General features: G+C 42.5%; 1 protein-coding gene across 1 annotated transcript in view; it reads right to left on the reverse strand.

The window, feature by feature from the left end:
- Positions 1–11854: 11854 nt before the first annotated feature.
- LOC309510958 (ephrin type-A receptor 10-like) overlaps positions 11855–13045 on the reverse strand; it is a 41442-nt gene continuing 40251 nt past the window's right edge. Inside the window, exon 4 of the mRNA XM_082185983.1 lies at positions 11855–11899. The gene's annotated coding sequence lies outside the window, so the exon portion shown is untranslated. The remainder of the gene's footprint in view (positions 11900–13045) is intronic.

A 13045-nucleotide genomic window follows, 5' to 3' on the forward strand; every position in this document is an offset into this window, starting at 1 on the left:
CTATCCTGACACTAGGGATAAGACAAACCTGTCCTGACACTCTGGATAAGACAAACATAAGACAAACCTGTCCTGACACTCGGGATAAGACAAACCTGTCCTGACACTCGGGATAAGACAAACCTGTCCTGACACTAGGGATAAGACAAACCTGTCCTGACACTCGGGATAAGACAAACCTGTCCTGACACTCGGGATAAGACAAACCTGTCCTGACACTAGGGATAAGACAAACCTGTCCTGACACTCGGGATAAGACAAACCTGTCCTGACACTAGGGATAAGACAAACCTGTCCTGACACTAGGGATAAGACAAACCTGTCTTGACACTCGGGATAAGACAAACCTGTCCTGACACCCGGGATAAGACAAACCTGTCCTGACACTAGGGATAAGACAAACCTGTCCTGACTCTCGGGATAAGACAAACATAAGACAAACCTGTCCTGACACCAGGGATAAGACAAACCTATCCTGACACTAGGGATAAGACAAACCTGTCCTGACACTCTGGATAAGACAAACATAAGACAAACCTGTCCTGACACTCGGGATAAGACAAACCTGTCCTGACACTCGGGATAAGACAAACCTGTCCTGACACTAGGGATAAGACAAACCTGTCCTGACACTAGGGATAAGACAAACCTGTCCTGGCACTAGGGATAAGACAAACCTGTCCTGACACTCGGGATAAGACAAACCTGTCCTGACACTCGGGATAAGACAAACCTGTCCTGACACTAGGGATAAGACAAACCTGTCCTGACTCTCGGGATAAGACAAACATAAGACAAACCTGTCCTGACACCAGGGATAAGACAAACCTATCCTGACACTAGGGATAAGACAAACCTGTCCTGACACTCTGGATAAGACAAACATAAGACAAACCTGTCCTGACACTCGGGATAAGACAAACCTGTCCTGACACTCGGGATAAGACAAACCTGTCCTGACACTAGGGATAAGACAAACCTGTCCTGACACTCGGGATAAGACAAACCTGTCCTGACACTCGGGATAAGACAAACCTGTCCTGACACTAGGGATAAGACAAACCTGTCCTGACACTCGGGATAAGACAAACCTGTCCTGACACTAGGGATAAGACAAACCTGTCCTGACACTAGGGATAAGACAAACCTGTCTTGACACTCGGGATAAGACAAACCTGTCCTGACACCCGGGATAAGACAAACCTATCCTGACACTCGGGATAAGGCTTCAGGGTCAGACTCTCGCCGGCACAGATGGCAGATCCGCACACACACTCAATGCTGTGGTGTGAAACCTGAGACTCAGACCTGTTGAATGACATCATTACACCGTGTCCTAACCAGACAAGATGTGATCAGATTCCAGAGACAAGCAGTTTATCTGTCCATACAGATTGACATGACTAAATCAATCCAAAATCACAGCCAATCAGAAGTGTGTGTGGGCGGAGTCTCTGCGAGCGCAAGTCACTCGCAACCAAATCAATCTAAAGTCACAGCCAATCAGAAGAGCATGTGGGCGGAGTCAGTATTCACAATGAGTGACTGAAACAATCTTTGTCATAAAATACACTTGTTTGTTCATAGTTTAGACATTCTTGGTTCCTTTTTATTTATTTTCAGGATCTGATGTTAATTATCCATTGTCTCATTTTAGCATGATGATATCAAATAATAATGATATTCAAATGATATTCAATGAATCATATATTGTCATCCTGTGTACAGAATGTTGTTGTTCCAGCCGAGACGTTGTGGAAACAGAAATCGTTTCTAAAATAGAATCGTCAAGCATCGCTGTTGCAGCTCGTTAGGACAAAACTTGGATTAACATGGAAAATATGCCTTTTATTGTGGCGTCGTGTCTGGTCTAGTACTGTGTGACCCTAGAACAAAACCAGAACAAAACCAGACTCATCTAAGACTCAGACCTAGACAAGAACCAGACACTTGGCATATTGGGCCGGCGCTTGCGTTCTTGCATTCGCTGATATTGTTTTTGTGCCATTCAAACTTAAACATTTGGCTTTCTGTGGTATTTTTGAATGTTGCTTTGCAAATTCTGCTTATGTAAGTCATGAATGTCACTGCAATAACATGATCTAGCTGGCTAACGTAAATGGGGTTCTGTTGAAAATGTGACCGTCTCGGAAACCTCAGTAACAAATGGGTTGAAAATGCTAAACAAATCAATAATTTTGCATATCATATGGCATCTGCATCCAGAACAAAATGTTTATAAAAGTGTACAGCCATTATGGAATTATAATAAAGCTGTAAACATTCCAGTTATTAAGGCAAATTAAAAACAATGAATTACTTGCTGTCTTTGATTGTGGAGAGATTTTTATTTAAAAGAAAAAAATAATTCTCTATGCATTTTTGTGACATAAATATGTTGCCAAAAATGTGTATGTTTAAAACATTGAAAATAAAGTGAGGGCTTCGTTAAGTTTTTCCAAAAGCAGAAATTCCACGCAGCATAAAGAAAAACTATTACATTATGGGTAACACTTGATAATAAGGTTTGTTATTTAACATTAGTTAACTACCTTAGTTAACATGAACTAAGAATGAACAATACTTCAGCATTTATGAATCATAGTTAATATTAATTTCAACATTTACTAATACGTCATTAAAATCTGTATTTTTATTAACTAACATTAACAAAGATTAATAAATACTGTAACAAATGTATTGCTCGTGGTTAGTTCATGTCAGTTTATACCTTAACTAATGTAAACTAATGGACCACATTTTCATTAGGTCAAGGTCAAGGTCAAAGTTTATTTATAAAGCACATTTACAAGCAGTCACTACTGCCCCAAAGTGCTGTACAGATACAGGGTACAGAACAGCAAAAGATAAAACATGACAATTAACCAAAAACGTACAAAAGCAGAGTAGGCCAAAAATAATTTAAAAACGGACAACAAATAAACTATGCATAAAATAATGTTAAAAATGTCACAGCTCAGCTTCCGTTAAAAGCCAGAGCAAAAAGATGAGTTTTTAAAAGTGATTTAAAATTCTCAATAGAGGTAGCTGCTCTGATATTGAAAGGAAGAGAATTCCAGAGCTTAGGACCTGCTACAGAAAAAGCTCTGTCCCCTCTAGTTTTTCGTTTGGATCTTGGACCGTCTAAAAGCAGTTGGTCAGTAGACCTAAGTGCTCTGACTGGGGTATGCACAGTCAGCATATCAGATAGATATGATGGTGCCAATCCATTCAAAGATTTAAAGACAAATAATAAGATCTTAAAATGGATTCTAAAAGCGACAGGCAACCAGTGGAGAGACGACAGTACAGGGGTGATGTGGTCACTGCGTTTTGTTTTTGTCAGCAGGCGTGCAGCTGCATTTTGAACCAGTTGCAATCGGTGAACTGAAGACTGATCAAGGCCATAGTACAAAGAGTTACAATAGTCCAAGCGATTTGTAATCAGGGCATGCACAACTCTTTCCAGTTGATTATGGGGTAGGTAAGGCTTAACTTTCCCAAGAAGTCTGAGCTGAAAGAAACAGTTTTTTACCACTGAGCTAATCTGTTTATCGAGTTTAAAAGAACTATCAATAAAAACACCAAGACTTTTTATACACGGGCTACAGTTTGATGATAGTGGGCCAAGAGCACTGTTCAAACCAAAGACATCGGGCTCCCCAAAAATTACAACTTCAGTTTTTTGGTCATTTAAGTGTAAAAAATTTAGTGACAACCAATCTTTTACTTCAAGTAGGCATTTTCTCAGTGTTTCAACTGAGTTTGTTTCAGTATTCAGAGGTAAATAAATTTGGACGTCATCTGCAAAGCAGTGAAATGAAATGTTGTATTTTTGGAAGATTGATCCCATGGGCAGCATATACAGCGAGAACAAGACTGGGCCTAAAATTGATCCTTGAGGCACCCCGCTGTTAATCGGGGCTTTATTTGAGTAAAAAGGCCCAAGGTTTACAGAAAAGGACCTGTCTGTCAGATATGACTGAAACCACTTCAGAGCTGTGCCTTTAATACCTGCACAGGACTCGAGTCTTGACAATAAAATCTTGTGGTCAACCGTATCGAACGCTGCAGTCAGATCTAAAAGCACTAGCACAGCAGAGCTACCAGAATCAGAAATTAAAAGGAGATCATTAAAAACTTTTAAAAGAGCAGTTTCCGTACTGTGACAAGATTTAAAACCAGACTGAAATTTTTCAAAGATGTTGTTGGAGTTAAGGTGCAATAAAAGTTGGGCATATACCACTTTTTCTAGAACCTTAGATAAAAAAGGCAGCTTAGAAACTGGCCTGTAGTTTAGGCTCCAAATTGTGCTTTTTTAGGAGGGGTTGTACAATGGCCTTTTTTAAAGCTGCCGGAACAGACCCAGTTGAAAGAGACCTATTTATCAGATTTAAAATACAAGGTCCAACAGAGTCAAAAACATCTTTAAAAAGCTTAGCTGGAAAGCTGTCCAATGAGCAGACCGAAGGTCTTAGACATTGGACCGTCTTTAACAAATCAGAAAAAGGTATTGGCGTAAAATCTTCAAAAACAGCTGAACATAAGGATATGATACTGGGATCTGGCGCAACACAAATGGTTAATGCCCGGATACTGGACACCTTATCAGTGAAGAATTTACAAAATCTGTCACACAGAAGGGCACTAGGAATAATGCCAGTATGTTCAGGAGGATTGATTATCCTATTTAAAACATTAAAAAGGACATGAGGTTTGTGACAGTTGTTTTGCACAAGATTTGACATATACTGAGTCTTTGCAGCTTTTACAGCGTCCTGGTAGTTAGACAAACAGTCTCTTAAAATTCCCAGAGATATATGAAGCTTGTCTTTTTTCCATTTTCTCTCAGCACGTCGACATTCCCTTCTAAAAACACGAGTAGTGACATTGTGCCATGGCTCTCCATTTGACTTAGAGCTCCTGTGCGTAAACGGTGCTATTGAGTCAAGGATTTCAGTGCACGTGGAGTCAAATAAAGCAACCAGCTCATCAATGTCCAGATTTGAAGAGGAAACATCTAAGGACATTAAAGAAGAGGTGTCGAACGCTGCAGCAAATAGTGAAGCCGTAGATGAATTAACTGTGCGCCGCTGGCACATGGGGAAACACGTTTTGCTTTGAGAGCACGGCAAAGAAACAGAAAACAGAACTGGCATATGGTCAGAAATACCTGCATCAGAGATGTCCTTTATAGATAGATTTAGGCCATGTGACAGGACCAGGTCCAAAAAATGTCCCTTGTTATGGGTCGGGCAGTTCACAGACTGAGTGAGGTTAAAAGAGTCTAAAATATATAAAAAGTCCTTAACCAAAGGCTTAGAAACACAGCAAACATGAATGTTAAAATCACCAACGATTAAAAAATGATTATACTTGAGAGCGATGCCAGCCATGAACGCCGAAAAGTCCTTAATAAAATCCTTGTTAAATTTAGGAGGGCGGTAAATGAGTGCACATACCACTTTTAAGTTGAAGTTAAGTTCGAAAAGTTGCAGCTCAAAGCTCTTGTATTGTTCACATGGGGTTTTTTTACAGTTAAGACTGGTTTTAAAAACTGTCGCAAGGCCTCCACCTTTTCCCGTGGTTTGAGGAGAGCTAAAGAAAGAGCATGCCGGAGGAAGAAGCTCTGAGAAGGGGAAGCACTCACCGGGTTGAACCCACGTGTCTGAAAGAAGCATGCAGTCAAGCCCCCGGGATAAAAAAAAGTCATTTAACATAAAAGTCTTGTTAGTCAGAGAGCTAACATTGATCAATGCCAACTGAAGAACATTATCCTCCGTGCGCGGAGATTTGGCTCGAGCCAGTGATCGAAGATTCATTGGATCCACGCCGCGCTTGGCCACTCGAGGACGCCGGGGAACATACTCCTCCGCCGGAGCACGGTCCACAGCGATAACAGCTCCAGGTTGGATCGGAAGAAGCCACCGCTTCCTGGAGTCCGGTGGAGAAAGGACAACCATTGAGGGACAGCCGCGTTGAAACCCCGGGCCATTCCTCCGTGTAGACTGCAGGTATGCTCTCAGTCTTACAACCACACCACCTCGCTTTCTCCGTCTTCTGGGGCGTTTCCTCCGTGGAGCAGCACTAGGTGTGCGTTGCAGGTACGCCGGCAGAGCTGAGAGTAGAGGAGGAGGTACATCCGAGGACTGATTCCCATAAAATACACTCTTTAAAAATAGAGCATGTTGATCACGAACAGAAAAAAGTGTCTGGCGATCATACACAAACAGAGCTGAGACATTTTGAAAACTCAAACTAATAATAAGAACAAACAATAGCCCAAACAGAATAGGGAGACGCTGCGCCATGCACACTGCTGGCGCCATCTTCCTGATTCCTGCATTAAATGAATCAAGACCATAAGAGACGACAATGATTCAGAGCAAGATCACGTTGTACACAAGACCAAGACTCGAACGCCACCGGTCTGAGATAAACACCAGTTCACACCAGTTCAACAGCAGTTCACACCAGTTCAACACCAGTTCCCACCAGTTCATACCAGTTCAACACCAGTTCAACACCAGTTCAACACCAGATCAACACCAGTTCAACACCAGTTCCCACCAGTTCATACCAGTTCAACACCAGTTCAACACCAGTTCAACACCAGATCAACACCAGTTCAACACCAGATCAACACCAGATCAACACCAGATCAACACCAGATCAACACCAGTTCACACCAGTTTAACTGAGAGATCAGTGATGGAGCAGATCAGGACAAAGCACTTGGATTATGCAGAAACACTCACACACACTCACGTTCTCACACTCCAGGTTCACAGGTTAAAAGCCACAGCAAGCTGATAAACAAATGAGAGATTAACAGGGTCTGATCCTGAAACAGCTGAGAGCGTTCCTCCCGTTTCTCCATCCGTGAGGAGCACTGAAAGCCTCTGCTTCACATCTCATCAGATGAACACGGGATCATTTCTGGAAACCTTAACTGAACTGAACCCGTGTGGATCCCATGGGAAAACTCTCAAAAACCGCTGACGAGGAGTTTCAGGAGGAGCAGGAACATCTTCATTAACTGAGGGAATCTGAGAACACACTGTCCCCTCACACAGACTCACTCACCGTGAGCAGAATGCTTATGAAACAGGTGGACAGATGCCACTAATGCTAATCCTGACGGTGTTCGGTCCAAACGCCAGCTAAACTGGGAGCATTTCAGGACATCGTATGTGAAGGCTTATAATGCTTTGGTTATAATGCTGTCTTCTAAGAGGAGTTTAAATGCAGCATCGCTGTGCAATCCCAGAATGCAATGCAACGAGCCGAGTGAAAACAGATCCAGGTGGCAGAAGAAACGAGAGCACTATTTCATTCAGAATCACAAGATTTATCGCCAAGTATGTTTGTGCACAAAAGGAATTTGTCTTATTTATGAATATATTGTGCAAAAACATACTTGATAAAAAATATTTGACGTGCAAGAAATATATACTACACTATATTAAAAGATAAGTGAATATATTTCTTGCACATCAAGAAAGTAAAGTCGAGCTTCCATATACCATATTTGATGTGTGTGTGTTGAGGAATGTTTTTACATCAATAAAAGCATAAATTACATTTGTTCATCACATACAGTGAATGCGTCTCTTCAGAAACCTTTGATTAAATTGCTCAATTCATATTTTTCATCACACAATTCATGTGTTTATGAGCATCAATGTTTTAATCTCTGCAAGCGCACTGCACTCACAACCAAATCAATCCAAATTCACAGCCAATCAGAAGAGTGTGTGGGCGGAGCCTAGGGCTGGGCGATATAGCCTCAAAATTATTTCACGATATTTCAAGAATATTTGCGATAATGATATTTATGACGATATAAAAAAAAATTTGTTATTACATTTATCTCACCTAAATGTTTGCTCACTCATTGTGTTTTTACAATTGGGTAATGTTGTTTTTAAGAGTTTACACAACACAAGGAAGTTTGATTTCAGTCTTTGAATTAAATTGAAAAAAGTAGCAAAAGATCTATACAAAATAATAAAGATACAAATAAAGAGAAAAGTTTTTGGGTAGGTCTAACACTATTCAGAAATACTACAGAAACTGAATAAGGTAATCAAATGTAAAATAACACTAGTCCTGAGTCCTGACTAAATTAAATACATAGGCTAATAATTCTGATTCCTTACAATGAAAGCTATCTTTTGTTGTTTTGACGACAACATTAATGACAGACACACATGGCTGCTGTCACTTATAGAGCCCGGATCCATTACCCGGATCCATTACTGTCTGTCACACTGTCACGCGCGTTTTATGCTTATTTCAGACATAACCGACTGTTTACGAATATACTGACCATGACCGGAATTTTTACACAATTTTGCGTGTTTTTTCCCCCGTTAAAGCGATATAATCCGCGAAAAAGAACTTTTGTTACTCGCGAGCTGTTCATGAGACGGCTTTACTGTATGTGTGCACGCAGAGTAAACATCTCTCAGAGAGCGCGCGAAAGTACTGAATAGTTTAAAATCGCAAATGTTTAAACTGATAAGACTTAAAAAGAAGTGAAAATGATCAACTTTAGTTACGATGCAAGTGATAAAAGACAATTCCGTCATGTCCTGACTGCTAAACACAAGAGTGTGGTATCGACGCTTGACTTGTGCAACCCATTTTGAGAGCGAGAGAGAGAAGACGCGGCACCGCTGAACACTCACGCCGTTGGTAAAATCAATGTTTGCGGGGGAATTTCCCGCATTATAAGTGGTAGACCTGCGGGAATTATTAAAATACTATTGAAGTAGCTCCTTTTTAGGTACTAAATCATCATTGGAGGCTGACTTGCTGCTCTCACGCTCAGACAGGTGTTGTTATTGTGCGTGCTAAGGAACATAATGGGCCATACATCATTGCGTCGCTATATCAGTGATATCGCGATATGACACTTTTTTATCATTTAAAAATGTATACCGGTATTATCGTGGACGGTATGATATGGCACACCCCTAGCGGAGCCTCTCTGCAAGCGCACTGCACTCACAACCAAATCAATCCCAAAATCACAGCCAATCAGAAGAGTGTGTGGGCGGAGCCTCTCTGCAAGCTCACTGCACTCACAACCAAATCAATCCAAATTCACAGCCAATCAGAAGAGAGTGTGGGCGGAGCCTCTCTGCAAGCGCACTGCACTCACAGCCAAATCAATCCAAATTCACAGCCAATCAGAAGAGAGTGTGGGCGGAGCCTCTCTGCAAGCTCACTGCACTCACAACCAAATCAATCCAAATTCACAACCAATCAGAAGAGAGTGTGGGCGGAGCCTCTCTTTAAGCGCACTGCACTCACAACCAAATCAATCCAAATTCACAGCCAATCAGAAGAGAGTGTGGGTGGAGCCTCTCTGCAACCAAATCAATCCAAATTCACAGCCAATCAGAAGAGAGTGTGGGCGGAGCCTCTCTGCAAGCTCACTGCACTCACAACCAAATCAATCCAAATTCACAGTCGGGATGCTGCCTTGGAAGCGTGTAGTGCGTAGGCAGCGAGGAGGCTCACTGTGTTTTGGAGCAGAGATAATGTGTGTAATTTATGTATGACACTCTTCTGTGGATCCTGTCACAGTTTAGAAGCTCTGTGGAGAACTGAACATGTGAGATGTTTTTCCCCTCAGTGAGCGAGTGTGTGTTAAAGAGAGAGCACTGGATAGGCAGTGGAGGGTGAAGGTGACCCTGTGGCACAGATCCAGTTCTGTTCGACCCCAGACACCTGCAGAAACCCCCTCACACACACACACACACACACACACACACACACTAACCCTACCCCTACCCCTAAACCAACCCATCACACACACACACACACACACACACACACACACACACACACACTAACCCAACCCCTACCCCTAAACCAACCCATCACACACACACACACACACACACACACACACACACACACACACTAACCCAACCCCTACCCCTAAACCAACCCATCACACACACACACACACACACACACACACTAACCCAACCCCTACCCCTAAACCTACCCATCACACACACACACACACACACACACACATCACCACATGCCAGGAGACAAACGGCTCCAACAGCCCATGTTTTGCATGCGGTCGTACAGTCAGTGTGTGTGCGTGTGTGTGCGTGTGTGTGTGTGTGTGTGTGTGTGTGTGTGTGTGCGCGCGCTAACTGTACGTGGTTGTCCATGATCATCAGTCTCTCAGGCGAGTGTGTGAGTTTTAAAGCTACAGCTCTAGAGATGATGAACACTAGTGAGTGTCCAGGGAAGAATCACAGACTGGACCAGATGGGCATCGGTGGCATCATGCCAACCAGAACAAAGACTGAGCCAAGCCACAAATGACTGGCTGTCTTCCCTACACACACACACACACACACACACACGCACACACGCACACACGCACACACACGCACACACGCACACACGCACACGCACACACACGCACACACACACACACGCACACACGCACACGCACACACGCACGCACACACACGCACACACGCGCACACGCGCACACACGCACACACACGCACACACGCGCACACGCACACACACACACACGCACACACGCACACACGCACACACGTATGCTCGCACATGCTCACACACACACACACACACACACACACACACACACACACACACACACACGCACACACGCACACAGTAATCTACCCATCACACTGCAAAGCAGCCGGCGACTGAGAGGGACAAACTGATATGAGAGACTGAAGGAATTAATAAATAAAAAATACACAAAAAAAAACAGAAAGAAAGAAAGAAAGAAAGAAAGAAAGAAAGAAAGAAAGAAAGAAAGAAAGAAAGAAAGAAAGAAAGAAAGAAAGAAAGAAAGAAAGAAAGAAAGAAAGAAAGAAAGAAAGAAAGAAAGAAAGAAAGAAAGAAAGAAAAGTACAAAAAAGGAACATGCACGAATGATCAAACAAATAAAATAACAAACAAAAAAACAAATTTGAGGAACAAATAAAAAAACATAAAAAAGAACGAACTAAAAGAAGATTAATTTCTTTCGAAGGAAGGAAATTGCACGGCTGTGTGTGAGCGTGAGCAAGCATACGTGTGTGTGTGTGTGTGTGTGTGTGTGTGTGTGTGTGTGTGTGTGAGCATGTGCGAGCATACGTGTGTGTGTGTGTGTGTGTGTGTGTGTGTGTGTGTGTGTGTGTGTGTGTGTGTGTGTGTGTGTGTGTGTGAGAGAGCATGTGTGTGAGCATACGTGTGTGTGTGTGTGTGTGTGAGAGAGCATGTGTGTGAGCATACGTGTGTGTGTGTGTGTGTGTGTGTGTGTGTGTGTCTGTGTGTGTGTATGTGAGCGTGTGCGAGCGTGCGTGCGTGCGTGCGTGCGTGCGTGCGTGCGTGTGTGTGTGTGTGTGTGTGTGTGTAAATATGGCAGACGTTGGTGTGAGTCTCACACAGAAAGATCTCAGCAGCTGCTGCAGGCTTAAGACTTTTATAATTATACATCTGTGAGTTACAACAGCACCTTTAATTAAACTACACACACACACACACACACACACACACACACACACACACACACACACTGCTTCCCATGCTTACATGTCTAATTACGTTTTCTCCAGTCTTTCTCCCTGTCATCTGTTCTTCTCTATCCCTCATTTGTGCATCTCTGTAATTACCAGTCCAGATATAAATGACTCTGTCCGTTACACTGAAATGGACTGTTTTTGCTACTGTACCTTTAAGACATCTATATGTTAATGATCTCTTATGATTAGCCAACCAACTGGCTTGAAGAGGACCGATGATGTTTCTTCCCCATCTTCATCTTCAGTGTGTAGTGTTGCTGTTTGAGGATGAATAATCTCCAGTTCTTCTCTATATCAGAGTCAGTGTTCCTGAACTCCTGAAACGCCTCCATTGTAGTCTTGAGTTTCTTCCGGGAACGAACACGTCACAATATTCCTCATTATAATAATTCATGCGCAGAATAAAGGGGCGGGGCCTGGTTGAGTTAGTTAGTGGTGTGTTAAACTGGCGGTTATGGAAAGGGGCGGGGCATTTCCCAAACACACTCGAAGCGCTCGACCAATCACAACACACTGCTCCAGCCGACCAATCAGAGCACAGTGTGCTTTTCAGAAGGAGGGGCTTCATAGAGACAGGAAGTAAACAGAGCGTTACTGACAGACTGGGAAGAGAGGAGCCGCAACAATGGAGAATATGAGGAAAATAATCAACATTCAAGCAGGAAAACCTGTTCTAGTAGAGCCTGAAAACATCATCACGACTGTGTAAAAAGGCAGAATATGCTCTCAGATTTCAGACTTATGAATGCGCTGAATGGAAAACTCAGAAGTGATGACATGAAGTGACATAAACTTGAACTTTAAAATGAAAACACACAATGGGTGTGTTAAAGTAACATGGTCTCTGTGGAGCTAAACCTGCTGGTACATCACATTACATCAGGTCACCTGCTCTCTGACACACACACACACACACACACACACACACACGCACAGCATTTCACCACTTTGTTCTCAAATTAAGCTTCCACTCACACAGTCCGTGAGAGACAGATGAAGAAAGACAAGCTCTTCTCGTCTGATTCGTTTCACTGAAAGCTTTGTGTTCGCTCTGAAACACTGATCTCAGACCATCATACGGGCTTTAACACAAACCTGTCTTCACGGCTTCTGTTCTGTCCTTACAAAACGTGACATTCCAGACAAAGCCCATGTAGTTCACACCAGGAACAACAACTATAACAATAACTACATGATCATATAATAATCAGAACGCTATCATGAGTTGGTGTGGAATAAGCACACAATGCAGTTTTGTCATCTGCAACTTTAAATGCTCAAGCTTTTTTAATCATTAATCATCTGAACATCTTCTGGAAGTCATTCAGACAGCATTCCTCTGCCATTACTGTTATAGCTGTGCAGAGGACAGAACGGACTGTGAAACTTTATAGATATAGTTATAGTTATTATCCTCAGTGTGAACATCCCTGAACACAGGATTATTAAATGAGAATAAAAGG

The sequence above is a fragment of the Leuciscus leuciscus genome, assembly GCF_965113295.1.
Source record: "Leuciscus leuciscus genome assembly, chromosome: 12".
NCBI lineage: Eukaryota > Metazoa > Chordata > Actinopteri > Cypriniformes > Leuciscidae > Leuciscus > Leuciscus leuciscus.